Genomic DNA, 18,124 nt, shown 5'->3' on the forward strand with positions numbered 1-18,124 from the left:
CGTCCCGACCTTATTCCGCCCGGATTTCTTCACAGCACGGATTGTCTTCTTCAAGCTACGAAAAGAGAAGCCCTTCTCTCGAGAAATACCGGGTCCTCCTTGCTCAACTTAAAAGTGTAATTACTAGTTTAGCCCTTAGTTAACCCTAATGCATCCTCCCTAATTTTCACTATAAATACCCCATTAGGCTAATTAGAGGAGAATGTTCTTCTTATCAATAATTAGTGTAGTTAATATCAATCAAATCTCTCTTCAATATTGTAATCAAGTATTAATCAAGTTTTAATCCAAGTTTTAGTTCTTTAATCTCTCTTTTGTTCATCCTTTATTTTGGGTAATTGAAGATTATTTGGGTTATTATTGGGAGATTGACAACCTCTCAATCTAGCATTCAAGTACTTCTATTATTCTTACTTTATTATTGGAATCATTAGTAGGTATAATCTCTTAATCCCTTTTTAATTATTGTTAATTACTTTCATTTATTCATCATGTTTCATATTGTTGGTATGATTGACAACCTTGCTAGCATGATCAACATGATAATGAGTGAGTAGTCTCTTAGCTAGGGTTAATGGGTGATTAGGGGAAAACAACATGGGGAATGATTCATGCTTAAATTAATATGCTTTCATGTTTTATTTGCTTGCTTGTTTTGATCTCAACTCATGCACATGTTATATTTGATGAAATGCTAAGCCTATGAATCCTTGCATTTACTATCATCTCCTATCTTTTCAATGAGACTTATAAGACATAACCCAACTCGAGTCTCATTAGACCGTGCATGTTGTTGAGTAGGGAAGATTAAGTCGACTTGTAGGTGTTGTACAATCTAATCGATTCGGCTCCGGGACCCAAACTTTCCTAGGATTGTAAGATATAACCCAACTCAATCCATCACAACAATAATTTCTTGCTTATAATTTGAGAACATGTTTGTATGATCATATCCCATGATTCCCCTATGATCCCATGACACCCTAGTGCCTTTAATCAATTTTTTACACCCCTTTTTATTCATCTTGCTTGTCTATTTTCATTGTTATTCTAGTTTAGTAACCTTCTACATCAACCCAATTTGTGACACCCTTTAGACACCACTAGTTATAATAGAAATCTCATTTTAACTCCCGTCCCTTGGGATCCGACCTTTACTTGCCTCTTTACTAATTGTAGAGTTGCTTGTTAAGCTATAAATTGTGTTTTGATTCGACCGTGACCAACGACCACATCTTAATTTGTGAACACTTAGCGGGATCGCATCAAAAATGGCGCCGTTGCCGGGGACGGTGTTTGTTTGACTTAGATTTCCTTTTTGTTATTAGTTGTGTCTTTCTTCGCCTTGAGGAAGTAAAACTCCTCAAGGTTTGTTCTAATTGTTTTTGAGTTGTTTGATATTTTGCATGTCTAGAAGGTTACAAAGTGATTTGTTACCTTTTGACCGTGAAATCGAAAGAACCTTGACGAACAATAGGAGACTTGTTAGGAGGAATTTGAGAGGTGTTGGTGAAGTTGTTCAACCCACTAGTGAGTTTGTCAATCCTTTCGCAATAGAAGGAGAAGAAAACCCATTACACAATACCCCACACAATCCACCTACAATGCCAAAATTCTCGTCACACTCCGCACCCACCGAGGAGAATCTACCAAATGGTACTCCTACACCGCAACATCTCACCGGAAATTTTATTGCCAAGTCCGCCTTCATCCAACTAGTTGAGAGGAGCCAATTTGGGGGGATGCCTAGTGAGGATCCTCATTCTCATATGGAAACCTTTTGCGATTATTGTGATGCTATCTCTCAAACGGGCGTGACTCAAGACCAAATTAGATGGGTCTTATTTCCTTTTTCCTTAATCGGCACCGCAAAGCAATGGTTGAAGGGCCTTGATAAGGCCACCCTTGGAATAGATTCTTGGAAGAAGTTGGCTCTAGCTTTCTACAAAATTCTACCCAGGAGAAGACCAACATGCTAAGAGCTCAAATTACGGGTTTTAAGCAAAGGGATGAAGAGTCTTTGTATGAAGCTTGGGACGTTCAAGGGAATTTGTCGCTCATGTCCTCACCATGGACTTAGCGAATGGTTTTTGGTGCAACAATTTTGGAACGGTCTTTATGAAGACTCAAGAAATATCCTTTATATGGGATCGAATGGGATGTTCACCGAGGTTGATGACAACCAAACTTGGAGCAAAATTGAAGAGATGGCAATCCACAATTCACAATATAGTAGGCCTCGCAAGGCTACTAGAGGAGGAAAGTATGAAGTGGACGCCGTTACTCAATTAGGTGCCCAACTAAGCTCCCATATCGATACAATCAACTTGAAGTTTGAACAAGCTATGGCTAGACTTGAGGAAAACTCAAAATCATCGAAGCATCATGTCAATGCCATGACGGCATCCTCATCAATCCCAAGTGGGATATGTGAGAATTGTGGAACTTTGGGACATGACCCAAGTGAGTGAAGGGGAACAACCGAACAAGTGAATGCTTTCCAAGCATACAAGAGTGGTACCCCTTATTCAAATTTTTACAATGAAAACACCAAATTTCATCCAAATCTCTCATACAAAAGCCAAAATGTTCAAAACCCTCAAACAACATACACTCCACCACCCATGAGAAACCAAAATCAAAGACCCTTTTACAATCAAAACCAAGGTTACCAAAATCAAAATCCATACAATCACCAAAATGACCAAGGTTTTGATGTCCAAAAAGCGGTCCTCCAAATGCAAAAGAATCAACAGAAATTTTTCACCCAAATGCAAAAAGATAGCCAAGCAAAAGAAACCATCATCAACAACATTCTAGCTCACACCAAGATGTTGGAAACACAATTGACTCAACTAGCATCTTCGAGCTCACAAAGACAAAAGGGGCAATTACCACCTCAAAGTAATCCCCCTAGACATGAAACAGTTAGTGCCATTCACTTGAGAAGTGGTACAAGGTATGAAGCACCGAAGAAGCAAGTTGAGGATGAAGTTGTGGAAGCTAGTGAAAAGGAAGAAATTGTGCAAAACTCAAGGATGGAGAATCATCAAAAGAAGAAAGTTCAAAGAAAAATGAAGACAAGGCCAAAGAGAAGGAGCCCATTGTGATTAGACTTCCTTTTCCAAGTCGTCAAGCCAAGCCCAAATTTGATGATCAACTTGGAAAGTTCATGGAAATTGTGAAGAATTTAGAAGTCTCAATTCCTTTCACGGAATTAATCAATCACGTTCGGCCTATCGAAGTACATGAAAGATATCCTCACAAAGAAGAAGTCGATCCAGAAACTTGAGACTATCGCCTTCACTAAGGTGAGTAGTGCAATACTTCAAGGAAGTTCACCTCCAAAGTTAAAGGATCCGGGAAGCTTCTCAATACCGTGTACCATTGGCGACACGACGATCAACAAAGCCTTATGTGATCTAGGGGCTAGTGTGAGTGTCATGCCGTACTCGGTAAGTAAAAGATTGGGGATGGGAGAGCTTAAATGCACCAACATCACACTCCAAATGGCCGATAGATCGACGAAGACACCGTTAGGGATATGGGAAGATGTCCCCGTGCGAATTGGGAAGTTTTTCATCCTGGTGGACTTTGTCATTGTTGATATGGAGGAAGATTCCAACATTCCAATCATCCTAGGAAGACCTTTCCTACACAACGCCGGTGCGGTAATTGATGTGAAACATGGTGAGCTCACTCTAGAAGTGGGAGATGAAAGCATAACTTTTAATCTTGACAAGACTATGAGAGCTCCTCGTTTGCATGAGGCATGTTTCATGATCGATCATTATAGCCGAAAAGATGAAAGGAAGAAATCGGAACTCCAATGGAGGAAGAAAATTGAAGATGCTCCATTCAAAGAGCAAGTGAATTGTGACAAGGAGAGCTTGCAAAGCTCATCAAAATCAACCAAGGAAGAAGAGGATGGCCTCATTGGCCAAGAGAAGAAATTGGGAGAGTTGTCTCCATCTAAGCAAGAGATTTTCAATGATCAACTCAATGAAGTTTGTGGTCTTTGGGACGACGAATTTGAAGGGATTTTTAATCCCTACATTGGACATGCCATCGATCATGATCAACAACAAGGGCCACGGTCTATTGAGGACCTCTACCATAATAATGAACAAGCTTTTGATTACTTCTTCAAGGTGTTGAGCAACATCAACAACACCTTGAACATGCCCCCTTGACATCTCATCGAGAATGAGAGTTTGGTGGAGTCCTCCTTAAACCACCACTTGTAAATATTTCTAACTCCCTAACTTACATTTCAATTCTTGTATTGCATTTTTGTCATCTTTGGATTTTTATTTACTTTGATCAAAATAATTGTCATATAAGAGAGAAGTGAGGGAGGGACTAACAATTTCAATTGATGTGTCGTGCTTTACCTTAGTGTGGGGATGGCAATTGCCTAGGCTATCCATGCCTTAGTAGTGCCCCCACAATGAAGAACACAAGACTTGAAAGAAAGAATGGAAGAATGATAAAGGGAAATTTGTGCACGGGTGGGCGAATCAGGTGTACATAGGGGAAGAATCCGAGCGGATTCCCAAGAATCCGCCCGTCTTATGCAATCCGAGCGTCCTGCGAGAAAAGACGCCGTCTTGAACTAAGCTGAATTTTGAAATTTTCTTGATGTTAAAGAATCCGAGCGGATTTCGAAAATCCGCCCGTCTTGAAGAATCCGTCCGTCCGGGAGAAAGACGTCCGTCTTTGCGGTGAGGAAAACAAGCAAATTTCTCTCGGAGAAATCCGTCCGTCGTTTGCAAATCCGAGCGGATTGTACCAAACCCGCCCGTCTTTAGGCGAGTTTTTGCAAAGGTAGAAGAAGCAGAATCCGCACGGATTGAGCCTAATCCACACGGATTGCCCCTGCAGTTTTGAAATTTTCGGCCTCTTTAAAACCCCTCCCACCTTCATTCATTCATTCATTCATTCATTCATTCATTCATAAACACTACCCACAACATCAAAACCCTCATCCTCTCCATCATAAAAACAAAAACCCTCAACAACATTCACCAAAATCAAATCAAACCATCCTTCCAACAACAAATTAATCACTCCTTCTTCAACAAAAATCAAAACCAAGAACAAAATCTTCAACCTTTGAGTCGATTTTTGTTTTCATAAAGGCAAAGCCTTTCACCTTCAAATCGATTTGGGCATACTACAAATTGAAGATTTTTCATTCTTTTCTTGGTTAGTTCATCAATGGCAAGGACTAAGGGAGCAACAAAGGCAACAAAGGCACCAAAGGCTAAGGCACTCTCACAAAGGCAAAAGGCTCTTCAAACAAAGAAAGCTTTGGCTATGGTGGTGGCAACACCAAACTTGGAAATGCAACAACAACAACAACCTTCTATGGGACCATCAACATCTTCTACTCCGGTAATTAATCAACTTTTGCATTATCCGGAGGTAACTTTTATTTCCGATACCCATAGAAATACCTTTGTCAAGTTTGCTATGAAATCTATTCAACCCACCAAATTCATATGTGAGGATACCTTGGAAAAATTGGGTGTTCTTGAACAAACAAAAGCCTTTTTCAAAGCCATGGGGTTGAAGAAATTGTTTGAAACAAAGGAATTGACATACCCCTCCTTTGTCTTGGAATTTTTAAGTTCTTTGAAAGTCACCAAAGTTGAGAATAGAGAAAATCTCGAGTTTCGTCTAGCTAATGTTAGTAGACGCATTACCTTTACGGAATTAGGTGAAATTTTGGGTCTTAGTGATGAATCACGTTATCTTAAGCATTATGGAAAGTATGACCCCGAGCCTCTTTGGAAGGCGATCTCCGGGAAGAAATTTGAGGATTTTCATGCATGTCGTGCTCTTTTGGTCCATCATCCGGGCATAAGAGTATGGCACAAGGTTGTGGGAAATACCATAATTGCTAGGAAAGACACCAATCATTTCACAAGACTTGATTTTATTCTCCTTGAATCGGCTTTGAATATCGGAAGAATTCATACCGAGCCTTACAATTCTTTGAGGCTCTTGGTAGATAGATGGCTTAATGTTGATAGTGGGAAGAAGGGCACGACCGTTATTGTCAATGGCGGCCTAGTCACGGTCCTAGCTAAGCACTTTGATCCTAACTTCAATAAGGATAACAAGTACAAAGCAAAGGAAGGTGGCCATCTTATTGATATGCATATTATGATTCACAAGTTCAAGTGGGTTGCCCATAACCCCTTGACACTAAGTATGGATGGCTAACTAGTGAAGCTAGATCGTTCACCTTGCCCTCGAAGATTTGTCGCCTAAGCGTCCACCGGACCAATTATCTACTTCCCCTTTCCGAAGAAGCCGAGTATATCATTCAACAACAAAAGGGTGATCTTGAAACCCCCTCCTCTTCCATTGTCATACCACCTTACCCCTTTGAGTATGATGAGTTCAAACCGGAAGGAATTGAAGTTGGGAAAGACTATGTGACTCTTCTCATGCAAGCAATGCACAAGCAAGCCTATGAAGATCGGAAAAATGCTTATTTGGCTCAATATCCACCCCTCCTACATTTAGCTAGGCAAGGACTCCTTGATCCATCTTGTCCTTTGCCTAGTTGGGCGGATAGAGAAGTCTTATTTCTGGGTGCATCTAGGGTCGTTGTGGGAGACAATGAGGTTGTTGGAAATGATGAAGAAGTTGATGATAATATTGAGGAAGATGCAAGTGAAGATGGAGAAAGAAATGGTGAAGATGATGATGAGCAAGATGAGGAAGAAAGTGAAGAAGCAAATGACAAGGAAAGTGGCAATGTGACCACTTCTCATAAGGGAAGTGATGATGATGATAGCATGATGGAAGACTAGCAAGCCTTGGAGACTCCTACACTCCCATGGTTTGTCTATATCTCTTTGTATTTTATTTCATTTTGATCATTGTTGGTTTAGTCCTAGCCCCATCAAAAGACTCACACCTCGGTACCATTGAGGTGTTCTTATCTTATTGTTCCCATTTGTAAAATCCAAAATGACAAATTAGTTTCATGCATAGCATAGTGTGTGCATGAACTATACCCATCCTTGGACATTAACAATAGTGTCTTACTCGGTTTGGGGAAGTTAATGCATACGCAACGGGAGGTAATCTAAATTATCCTCTCCGTCATAACAAAAACCATGCATCATGTAGTATAGCTTAGTGTAGATTGCATTTAGTATAGAAATCATGCATCATCTTTGCATAATTTCCATCATTTTGGCCATTGAGGACAATGCCCATATTAGGGTGGGGATGGGAATTCTAACATTTAACTCTTATTTAAAAATCAAAAAAATTGAAAAATTTCAAAAATCATAAAAATTTGAAAAATTGAAAACCCAAAAATATGTTTATTTCCTTTGTATATATTGTGTTTGTTCTATCCTTTGTTCACATTGATCGACTACGCCACATCAGAGACATGAGGATATTGAAGACCGCATGGTATGATCTTTCCAATCTCCTTTTTCCTCTTTATGTTAATGACTATGTGGCTTTATTTTGATTGATGCGGTAAAAACAATGTGAACTTAGGGCTTGCATTTAGTTTATATGTCATATTAGTTGGTAGAATCACTTGCATTAGGATGTTTATATTAGTTGCATCATGGCATATAGTTGCATTTAGATAAAAAGTTTTGAAAAATGCCTATTTAGGAACTTTGACAAGAGCAACTAAGCCATTATAAATACTTGTTCAACTTAAGACTTTGCCTACTAGAATGGTTGTAAAACACCCTAGATAGTGTCATACTAGTGTCTTTTGACCCATGACCCAAGGCCTAGTCAAGGGTTTGCATGTGAGTCACCTATCCAACCCCGTGATGCGATATGGACTTGGTTAACTTGTCTAGGTGACCTTGATTGACCTTGTGGTAAGGCAACCCAAAATTTTTTCTATCAATAAGCTTGAAGTGCTCATCTCAAACAAATTTTGTCATGTGGAAGTAATGTAATGCCAAGGAAACCTCAAATGTTATGAATTGTTGAATGTTGAGAAATTTTAAGTTGTTTTGATGGAGGTTTACTACTTCGATGTGCTTTGGTGTGGGATCCATTGAATTAGGTCCCCATACGGTTGTGAATTCGGCCGCCCAGAGACAGAGTGACTTCACCCCGAAAAGCTATTGTCTAGAGGTTAACCGGTTGCCTAATAAGCGATTGGCGAAAGCAAAGGACACTAGCCGGAAGGGACAAACCCCATCTTAAATTTTTGAAATGTGAAAGTGAAATGAGGACAATTTTGAAATACTAGTCATATCCACCCGTTGTGAATAAAGATTTGAGCATTTCATTCCCAAAAGCCTTTTGTCAAGCCACTTGGTCGAGCTTGGGACGATCCATGACCTTTACTTTTGTAGAGAATTCGAGACTTGTCATGTCATATGCCACTAGCATCATAGGGATCATCATTCCACCACCATCCGATCGCTCTTGACGAAAGCATTTGGAAATTGAGGACAAAAGTAGTCTAGTTTAACACCATTTGGAGGTGATTTAGTGCCATCCTCTTAGACTTAGTAATTTGTTGAACTAGTATTTGTGAAGGATTACATGCTCTTAAATTTGTTCCTCTCTAGTGCCTCCGCCACTTGATGAGGGAGTGGCTATTCCTTTTGTAGATACATCCATTATGTGTTTTTGTGCTTAATGTTTGGATGTGTCGCCATTTTGCAAGACCCACCTTGCCTTGCAAGAAGGCATCCTACCTCATGGTTGTCTTGTTGTGAGTTGAAGGGGCGGAGTGAGACCCGCTAATTGTCTCATATCGGCTATATTATTAGGATAGGTTAGTATTGGTCCTAGTCTTTGTCACCTCTTTACTCGGGACGAGCAAAGGTTCGGTTTGGGGATATTTGATGTGACCATAATTATATTTAGCCCCCGAATTAGCCTTGTTTCCATGCTTTTTAGTGCTTATTTGGGTCATTTCTTATCTTTAGTTCTTTGTTTTGCATATTCTTTGAGATTTTGATCCCTTGGTAGGAAAGGAGTAAGAATCTTGCATTTTCATGGCGAAACGAGACTAAATTGATCGAATTCAATGACCAAGCATCAAGGAGAGACAAGATTAGAAGGCCTTTGTACATATCATAGTAGAAGAGCAATGTTGAGGAAAGATCCTTGAGTCCCCAAGGAAATCCCCAAGGAATTTATGAAGAAAAGGGAAGAAAAGAAGAAGTTACTATCTTCGACAATCGAGCGGATTGTCAACAATCCGCCAATCGCCCTTGCACAATCCGAGCGTCCCATGCTCGAATCCGCTCGGATTCCCCTCAACAATCCGTCCGGATTCCTCGAGAATCCGCTCGGATTCCACCGCCAAATCCGTCCGTCCCGACCTTATTCCGCCCGGATTTCTTCACAAAGACGGATTGTCTTCTTCAAGCTACGAAAAGAGAAGCCCTTCTCTCAGAAAATACCGGGTCCTCCTTGCTCAACTTTAAAAGTGTAATTACTAGTTTAGCCCTTTGTTAACCCTAATGCATCCTCCCTAATTTTCACTATAAATACCCCATTAGGCTAATTAGAGGAGCATGTTCTTCTTATCAATAATTAGTGTAGTTAATATCAATCAAATCTCTCTTCAATATTGTAATCAAGTATTAATCAAGTTTTAATCCAAGTTTTAGTTCTTTAATCTCTCTTTTGTTCATCCTTTATTTTGGGTAATTGAAGATTATTTGGGTTATTATTGGGAGATTGACAACCTCTCAATCTAGCATTCAAGTACTTCTATTATTCTTACTTTATTATTGGAATCATTAGTAGGTATAATCTCTTAATCCCTTTTTAATTATTGTTAATTACTTTTATTTATTCATCATGTTTCATATTGTTGGTATGATTGACAACCTTGCTAGCATGATCAACATGATAATGAGTGAGTAGTCTCTTAGCTAGGGTTAATGGGTGATTAGGGAAAACTAACATGGGGAATGATTCATGCTTAAATTAATATGCTTTCATGTTTTATTTGCTTGCTTGTTTTGATCTCAACTCATGCACATGTTATATTTGATGAAATGCTAAGCCTATGAATCCTTGCATTTACTATCATCTCCTATCTTTTCAATGAGACTTGTAAGTCATAACCCAACTCGAGTCTCATTAGACCATGCATGTTGTTGAGTAGGGAAGATTAAGTCGACTTGTAGGTGTTGTACAATCTAATCGATTCGGCTCCGGGACCCAAACTTTCCTAGGATTGTAAGATATAACCCAACTCAATCCATCACAACAATAATTGCTTGCTTATAATTTGAGAACATGTTTGTATGATCATATCCCATGATTTCCCCATGATCCCATGACACCCTAGTGCCTTTAATCAATTATTTACACCCCTTTTTATTCATCTTGCTTGTCTATTTTCATTGTTATTCTAGTTTAGTAACCTTCTACATCAACCCAATTTGTGACACCCCTTAGACACCACTAGTTACAATAGAAATCTCATTTCAACTCCCGTCCCTTGGGATCCGACCTTTACTTGCCTCTTTACTAATTGTAGAGTTGCTTGTTAAGCTATAAATTGTGTTTTGATTCGATCGTGACCAACGACCACATCTTAATTTGTGAACACTTAGCGGGATCGCATCACGAACTCAATGCTATGATTTCACATGGCCTCAAACCTGCGATACACATAAACTAGCGTTTCTAAATACAAAGCACGCACAAATAATAGCCCAAAATGTCTAAATGTGACGGAATAAAAATTAAGCACACACTAAGAGTTTTTAAAAACAACTATGAAGTTTATTCGCAAAACAAAATAAAATCACATCCGGGTTGCCTTCCGACTAGCTGGTTTGATCAGTCCGCTTCGACCTTTTTGTTTCTTTCAATGACCATTCCAATTGAGCCCCGTCAAAACGGCTCAAAGCACGCAATAACCAATCAAATAATTGCGCATGCGCTACACAAAACTGTAAGTAGCACCATAATATAATAATGACATAGGAAATTGAAATGTAAAACCGTTTAAGCCTAACGAATTTCCTATGACAGCTCCCAAAATTATCCACAAAATAATTATGCCCTCCGCTACGGGGGAATATAAAGGCTCAAATTAACCGTAGGTGGAAAATAAGAGAGCAAAGGAGCATTTAAAAGCAATCTACTGATCTTGTCTCAACCTAACAAATTTTCGATGACAAATATGGTAAAACATTATTAACTTATTTGTTTAACTAGGAGAGAGTGGAGCATCAAAAAGTAAAGCGAAGTCACATGAGGTAGTTTACTATCGGTCATAACAATAATTTTATCTACCTCAGGTCGGTCGCTCATAACATCGAAATCATTGGCAAAAGAGTATATTACCTCTACCGCGCTAAAAACAATCACTGACTCAGCTACCTCCTCGTTCCCCTCCTTTATGGGTTATGTCCCATAAATTGCAGCCTTTAAAGCATCTAGCTCGGCTTTCCAAATGGGAGATTCACCATAACCATTGTCTTCTTCCAAATCGTCATCTGAAACGGACCTAGATGACATAACATTGCTCTCCGTGGCCAAATCACTCGATCGAGAATTAATAGTGTTCGATCGAGGAGTTTATTCATAAAAAATACTCGATCGAGGAGTACTGACCATTCGATCGAGTTGTTCTTCCTCAGCAGTACTCAATCGAACACTCACATCTGGTCGATCGAGCAAATCCTCCTCCAAATTGTCCGATCAAGTGGTGGAATGCGCTTCGATTGAACTCGATCTTTGAAACCGTGGTGAAATATTCGAGAAAAGCTTCACCTTCATTTGAACCTTCAACTTCCAAGTCATACATGTCTTCATCGTCAATAGACAACTCAGGTCTTTCATGGGATAGACTACTGTCGGTAAAAACATCATATACCATCTCTGAGTCTCTAGAATCCGACTCGCGACTAATTGAGCTAGTTGAGATTCAAGTAGCTTGAGGTGAGCCTCTCTAGATTTCTCAGTTTCTTGCATTTGAAGTGCAAGTGCCTTCACCAAAGACTTCAACTCAACAATTTCTTCATTCTTTTTAACGGGAGGAGGGGTTTGTTATTGCGGTGGCCAAATAAATGGAGCAGCATTATGCCCTGAAGCACCACATCTCTCACGGTAGACCACCTCTTGTGCCATAGGATGGAACATAGGTGGAAGATCAAAGGTACTCAAGCCTTTCCTTTGATGATATTTTACCTAGAACTGTCTAGGTAGGACCTGTAGGACCTATCAAAATAACACTAGAGAAAAAGATAAGAACTGCCTCAAGGAATAAATTCCTTGAGGCTAAAGACAGACAAAAAGAAACAAGTAAATAAAATAGTTGTCTCCAAACAACGGCGCCAAAATTTGATACGGCTGTCGCAACCCTACCAAAAATAAAACCAACTGGCTCTACTAATGCAGTAGAGGTAAGTCGGGTATCGTATCCACAGGAGGCGGTCACTATCTACTCGTTATTCGATTTGTCTATGGTCACAAAACGGAGGGTTTGAGTTGTATAAACGAAATAAAAGCAAGGGATAAAATAAGAAATTAACCAGATAGAGAGAAGTATGTCAGGATATCAGTTCACAATTATACTATAAAAATCAGCTAAAGGTAGGTCAGTCGGTCTGATGTGAGAAGGGTAAAGGAAATGTCCTTTCGGTCCGCTATCCGCCCTAAAATACTACTAACTTAACTTCCACTCTCATTAGAGTATTCTATTGTTCATAATAGGTCATTCATTCCAATCTTTCGATCTAGGTCCGAATTTAACCAAGTTAACTAATTGATTTGCATGCATTCAACCAAACGATTACGATTATATTGCTAATGAATCAATTCTCACAACAAAACCTTCTAAGCCAACTATCGCATCATCGATTAACTATTATGGCTCCCCTAATCCTAGCATGGTAAACTAGCTACGCATAATTAAAACTAATCTAACAGGGACAAGGATGAGAGAAACTAATCTAATTAAAAGCGTAGATTAACAACAATAAATAAATGAGTAAAGAAATTAAAAGCAATAAGAGCAATAAGGTGTGGACACGGGGCCACGAGGGCACTTGGGACAAGCGTTGCATTTGTGGAGTCGCCACCAATTTTTATGGGAAATTGGAATCGTTCGAATACCTCGTGTCATGTCAAGACACAAAGTAGTGACATGAACACTAAGAACTCGTTACCCTTAGCATTCTATGTCTTGAATGACTCTCGTGGATGTCAATGAACACGGATGTTCATAGAGATCCGGAGTAAGGGTGAGGGTAAGTATTAGGAAGTCCTTTTGTGAAAACCTAATCTCACCCGCCTCGATAGCGGCCTCTACTAATGATTGGAGAAATCGTTCATAGTTCGATATGTCGTCGATTATATGCATGCAATGCAACAAATAATAGATTAATCCTAGCATGTGAATTAAACTGTCGGTGAACAAGTAATTAGCACTCAATATGGTTGAAGTTGAAAATTAGAATTAATTTACATGTGAGAAATAAATAAATAAACCATACATAATAAATATGATAAATAAATAGCGATAATTAAAATTACAATAAATTACAATGGATTAAACTGATTTACGTCAAAAATACACTCAAGACGGAAATTTGGAGAAAAGAAAGAAAGTGAAAGAGTTGAAAATTAAAGTAATAAAAATAAGATAGATTAAGAGGGATATTACGATTAATAGTCAATCAATTACGTAATTAAAGATTAGGTCAAAGCGAGAACGGAAGTTCAGGGACAGAACTCATCTCAGAACAGGCGCAGCATTGTTGCGTCCCTTGGAAGAGGAGCAGTTATCACTGCGTCTGTTCCTGGATTGAGTTCTGGATGTGAAGTCAGAACTGCGGGTTCGTTAATGTTCGTTAGTATGTCTTATCGATATTTGACTCAAGTGAAAGTGATTTAATGAGTTAATTACATATGAAGCCGTCATAAAAGCAATGAACACAAATTAAAACAAATTAAGAATGAATTATAAATGGATTAAGACGAATTAGGTTTATTCACGAAGACGGAAACGAACTTGAAAGAATGTGATAAACTGGAAAGAAGCAATGGAAATATGTACAAAGGGTCGAATTCTAGAAACTTGATATGAACAAATCGAGTTTCTAAAATCCGTGTTTGATCTAGTGAGGAAAACCCGCAAATATCGATTATAAGGGATTAAGTCGTAAACAAAACGTGATAATTAAAAGGAATATATTATTATTTATTTTATATACAAAGAAAAGAAAGAAAATAAGAAAACAAAACAAAAGGAACGAAACAACGAAAAAAGCGAGGAAGAAGAAGAAGAAGCGGAAACGGCGCCTAAAGCGAGCGCGGCGATGTTGCGACCCGTGCGTTTCTTCTCGACGCCTGTTAGTCTTTGATCGGTAAAAACAGTTTGATAGAAGGGTTTTAGAAGTCGGTTTTAAATATACTTTTGGCGTAAATCTTACATTAATTGATACAAAAATAAAATACAATAAAAAAAGATGGGATTTACACCCTCGAACTTACATGTTTGTGAAACGCGATTAACAAAGTTAACGATTAGTGATTGCTCGACTCGAATGTATGAAGAAAGTGCCCTCGTTAGAGGATTTAGATTAAGTTGATTGATGTTTAGTGGTCAAATTGGACGTTCATGCAACATGATTGGAACTCAGAATGATCTGAGCTTATGTGGTCCATTGATCAAGCACGTAGGCGTCGAAAGCTTAGAGCACGGTCTTAGAATGGAAAGGGAGAAGAGAAGGGCGGACACTCGCGTGAAAAATATGTGGAACGAAGGTCCTTATTTATACTAAAAAATGTGAAGAGTTATGGAATGACTCAAAGCGTAATACCCGAATCCTTTTAGGGACCCTTTGACCAGCGTTGGACCGACCTTGGGAGCGGGAATAGTCTTAGAAGTAAGTGTTGAAGTCATCTTGGGTCGCGTGTTAAGAGTGGTACTCGATAGAGTAGAGGCTACTCGATCGAGTAGCTAGGTTACTCGATCGAGTAGGGGGCTACTCGATCGAGTATGTTGGGTACTCGATCGAGTACCCGTTTTTGATGAGGGTTTTATATCACGTTTTGTTAAATCCGCATATCACCTCCGCCACTTTCCCCCTATCTTTCAGTCGCCTCTTTCCCTTCCCTTCACCTCAAAACCTCCATGGAAACCTTTGTGAAGATCCTTGTGCCTTAGGAGAGCGTCTCTTGAGTCGGGTAGTGGTCTTTTCTTTGAGTTTCTCCCTATAGGTATGTCATAATCATCATCCGTGTTCTTGTTCTTCATAGTTAGGGTTTGCTTGTTAGTAATCTAGAATTGTATTCTGGTTATAGGCGTTGCTTGATCGCTGGACATGTTATCCGTCGGCAGGATTGGTTGCGATGGCTTAAAGGTAGGTTCGCCTCGGTTTACGTAGATCGTCTAGTGTGTCGGTCGTTGTGATAGTATGGTGATTGTTTGGCATAGTAATTGTATCGTGATGATTGTGATTGTGGTTGTGTGGCTGTCGTGGTTCTCGGCGTGTCCTCGGTGAGTGGGGTCACTTGCGGGGAGTGGCTTCACGCCCTAGTTTCGCCCTCGTGGAACCCGCCACGGGAGGGGATGTGCACATTAATGGACGGGGTTATCGCTCGGTGTAGTGAGCGGGGATTTGGTGGGTACGGCTGCGGTTCTGGTCCGGTGGACGGTCGAGTGAGAGATGGGATGAGTTGTTGTGATTGCGTGTGCGGCGATAGCATCGTATTGTGTTGTTAGTTGTAGTTGTTGTTCTTTGCGTCTTATCTCGATCGACCTTGTGTGGTTGTTTGTTTGTTGTGTGTCTGCCGTGATCCCTTATGGTGAGCATTCGGTCTTAGCGGTATTGGTGTTGATGATAGGCGGAGTCCCGGGGATGAGTCCTCACGAGATATGGCAGTCTTAACGAGTAGTCTTTGAGTTGTACCTTTGTATCGTATTTTGGTTTAAAACGCTTGTAATATAACTTAATAGTTCTTTTATCGACATTTGATTATTGCTATCCTCGGGCAACCGAGATGGTAACGCCCTTATATCCTAAGGAAGGCCTAGTTAAGGCTCCTCTGAATATGAGGGTGTTACAAAGTGGTATCAGAGCGACGATTTTGGAACCTGTAACAAATGAACATAATGAACGTAGGGAGTCTAATAAAATGAACCTGGTGTATGTGTCATGGGAGCCCCAGCTGATGCTAGATTTTGGGTGAGTAGGCGCCCTCATTTCGAAATCTTGGCCCCATGATACTTAAGCCAGTCACGTGGTATGGGAATGTGGAGTCCATGTGTATATGTGTGATGTGTATGTTAAGTGTACCGGGGCTACCTCCGGTTAATTCTTTGTTAGAATTAATAGAGGTGTGATAGCGATATTTGGGCCGTGTATGGTAAGTATTGTAGAAATTATTGAAGTTCTTTGGATGATTAGTGAGCTTATATGATGGTTATGAGATATGTGACGAAAGATTACGTAATTGTTATGATGATAGTTATAGTATAGTGAGTCATGATTCGAGACATAGCATATAGTGATGCGTTTATGCCTTATGGGATGGTCGAAATTCTTCCGCTGCGTAATACTTGATTGGTGCAAGGTGAATTACTTATGATAGAATGTGAAACATGGTAGATTAATTTGCTTTGGAAAGCATGCATTTATGTGATACGTGAAAGAAAGAATTAATGTTAATCATACGCTTCAAATTGAGGTAAACATGAGTTTAGTAGTAACATGTAAAGTAAGTTTAAGTGTATTAGGATGGTGGGAATATGTTTAGAAATGAGTCGAGTTGGACAATTTGTATGGTGTAATGTAATGTACGCTTTAATAGTTGAGGTGGTGCGTAGTAATGATAGTGCATGAACAAGTACGATAATTAGTGCCGAATTCCGAACGTAGTTCGGACTCGACACGTGGTGTTGTTTTGCAGGTATTCTCGGTTTACTTCGTACTTCTGACCGAGTACTTAACTATACTTGACCGAGTGCGAGTGCTTACTTGACCAAGTAGACCTTACTCGATCTAGTTAGGAGGCTATGGCGTCGGGATATGGTGAAATTTCCTACGTGTACTCGACGAAATAGCTTCTACTCGATCAAGTAGGGTGGTACTCGATCGAGTATCCAAGGCACTCGATCGAGTAGGGTGGTACTCGATCGAGTACCCCAGGTACTCGATCGAGTAGGTTACTGTGCAGTAATTCCTACGGGTTTCTTAAAACCCCTAATCTTTCTATTTCTTCTACTTCTTTACCTATATTTCGACACACCTAAACCTAATCTTCTCTCAAGTTCCTTATTTCCTCTTAAACCTTCTCATACTCTTGGGTTAGTGGTGATTCTTGGGTTAATTTCTTTGCTTAATTTCGTTTCTTTACTTTGTTAATCAATCAAGGTATGCTTTCCTTCCTAATTTATGCGATTTATTGCTTTGAATGTGTAAGAATGGTGAATTAACCTGAAATTTTCGGTTCACATGGGTAGGTTATTGTTTTTGATGGTTGAAATATGATTCACATGCCTTCTTTTCATGCTTATTGGTGACTAATTGTTGTAAATTAGATTAGAAATTGCTAAATTTGAAATCGAAATTTCTAGGGTTTCCCAAAATTGAAATTAATTTTTGGTTGTTTTACATGGGTTAGATAGTAGAATTGAGCCTTAAGTATTGTTTATATCATGTTGGAGGATAGATTTTGATGATTTTACCCTTAGAAAGTTGCCTTAAAACTCCGTCTTAAAAGTGCCTCAAATGGAAATTCGTGATTTATAATTGAAAATTGATGTTGTAATTGACATTATAAGTATGAGTTGAACTTCAATATGAAAATAGAAACAATAATTGATGAAAATATGCCAAAATTATCACAGCTGTAAAGACCGTCTGAAAATTCTAGTTGAGTTGTTGTTCATAACAGTGAAGGGTGATAATGATATGTACTAAGCTATTCCTGTCCATGAACTAGTAAGGATGACTCACATGTGATTAAAAGTGTGTTTGGAACAACATTTAGAAGCATGCTAGGATATTCGAATTTGTTGAACATATGTAATCACCATGATAATTTCTTTCACAACTATGGCTTATGAGTAGTAACAACCTGCGCTTACATGTCAAATTTTGAAATTTGGTGAATAAGTGTACTTAGTTTA

At 39.3% G+C, this 18,124-nt stretch overlaps 1 non-coding gene across 1 annotated transcript; it reads right to left on the bottom strand.

Moving 5' to 3' along the window:
- Positions 1–1,972: 1,972 nt before the first annotated feature.
- Positions 1,973–2,077, bottom strand: LOC141593863 (small nucleolar RNA R71). Its single transcript, XR_012521921.1, has one exon. It is a non-coding gene; the product is annotated as a small nucleolar RNA R71 (small nucleolar RNA).
- Positions 2,078–18,124: the final 16,047 nt, after the last annotated feature.

Source organism: Silene latifolia, chromosome 7 (genome assembly GCF_048544455.1).
Source record: "Silene latifolia isolate original U9 population chromosome 7, ASM4854445v1, whole genome shotgun sequence".
In the NCBI taxonomy this organism is placed as follows: Eukaryota; Viridiplantae; Streptophyta; class Magnoliopsida; order Caryophyllales; family Caryophyllaceae; genus Silene; species Silene latifolia.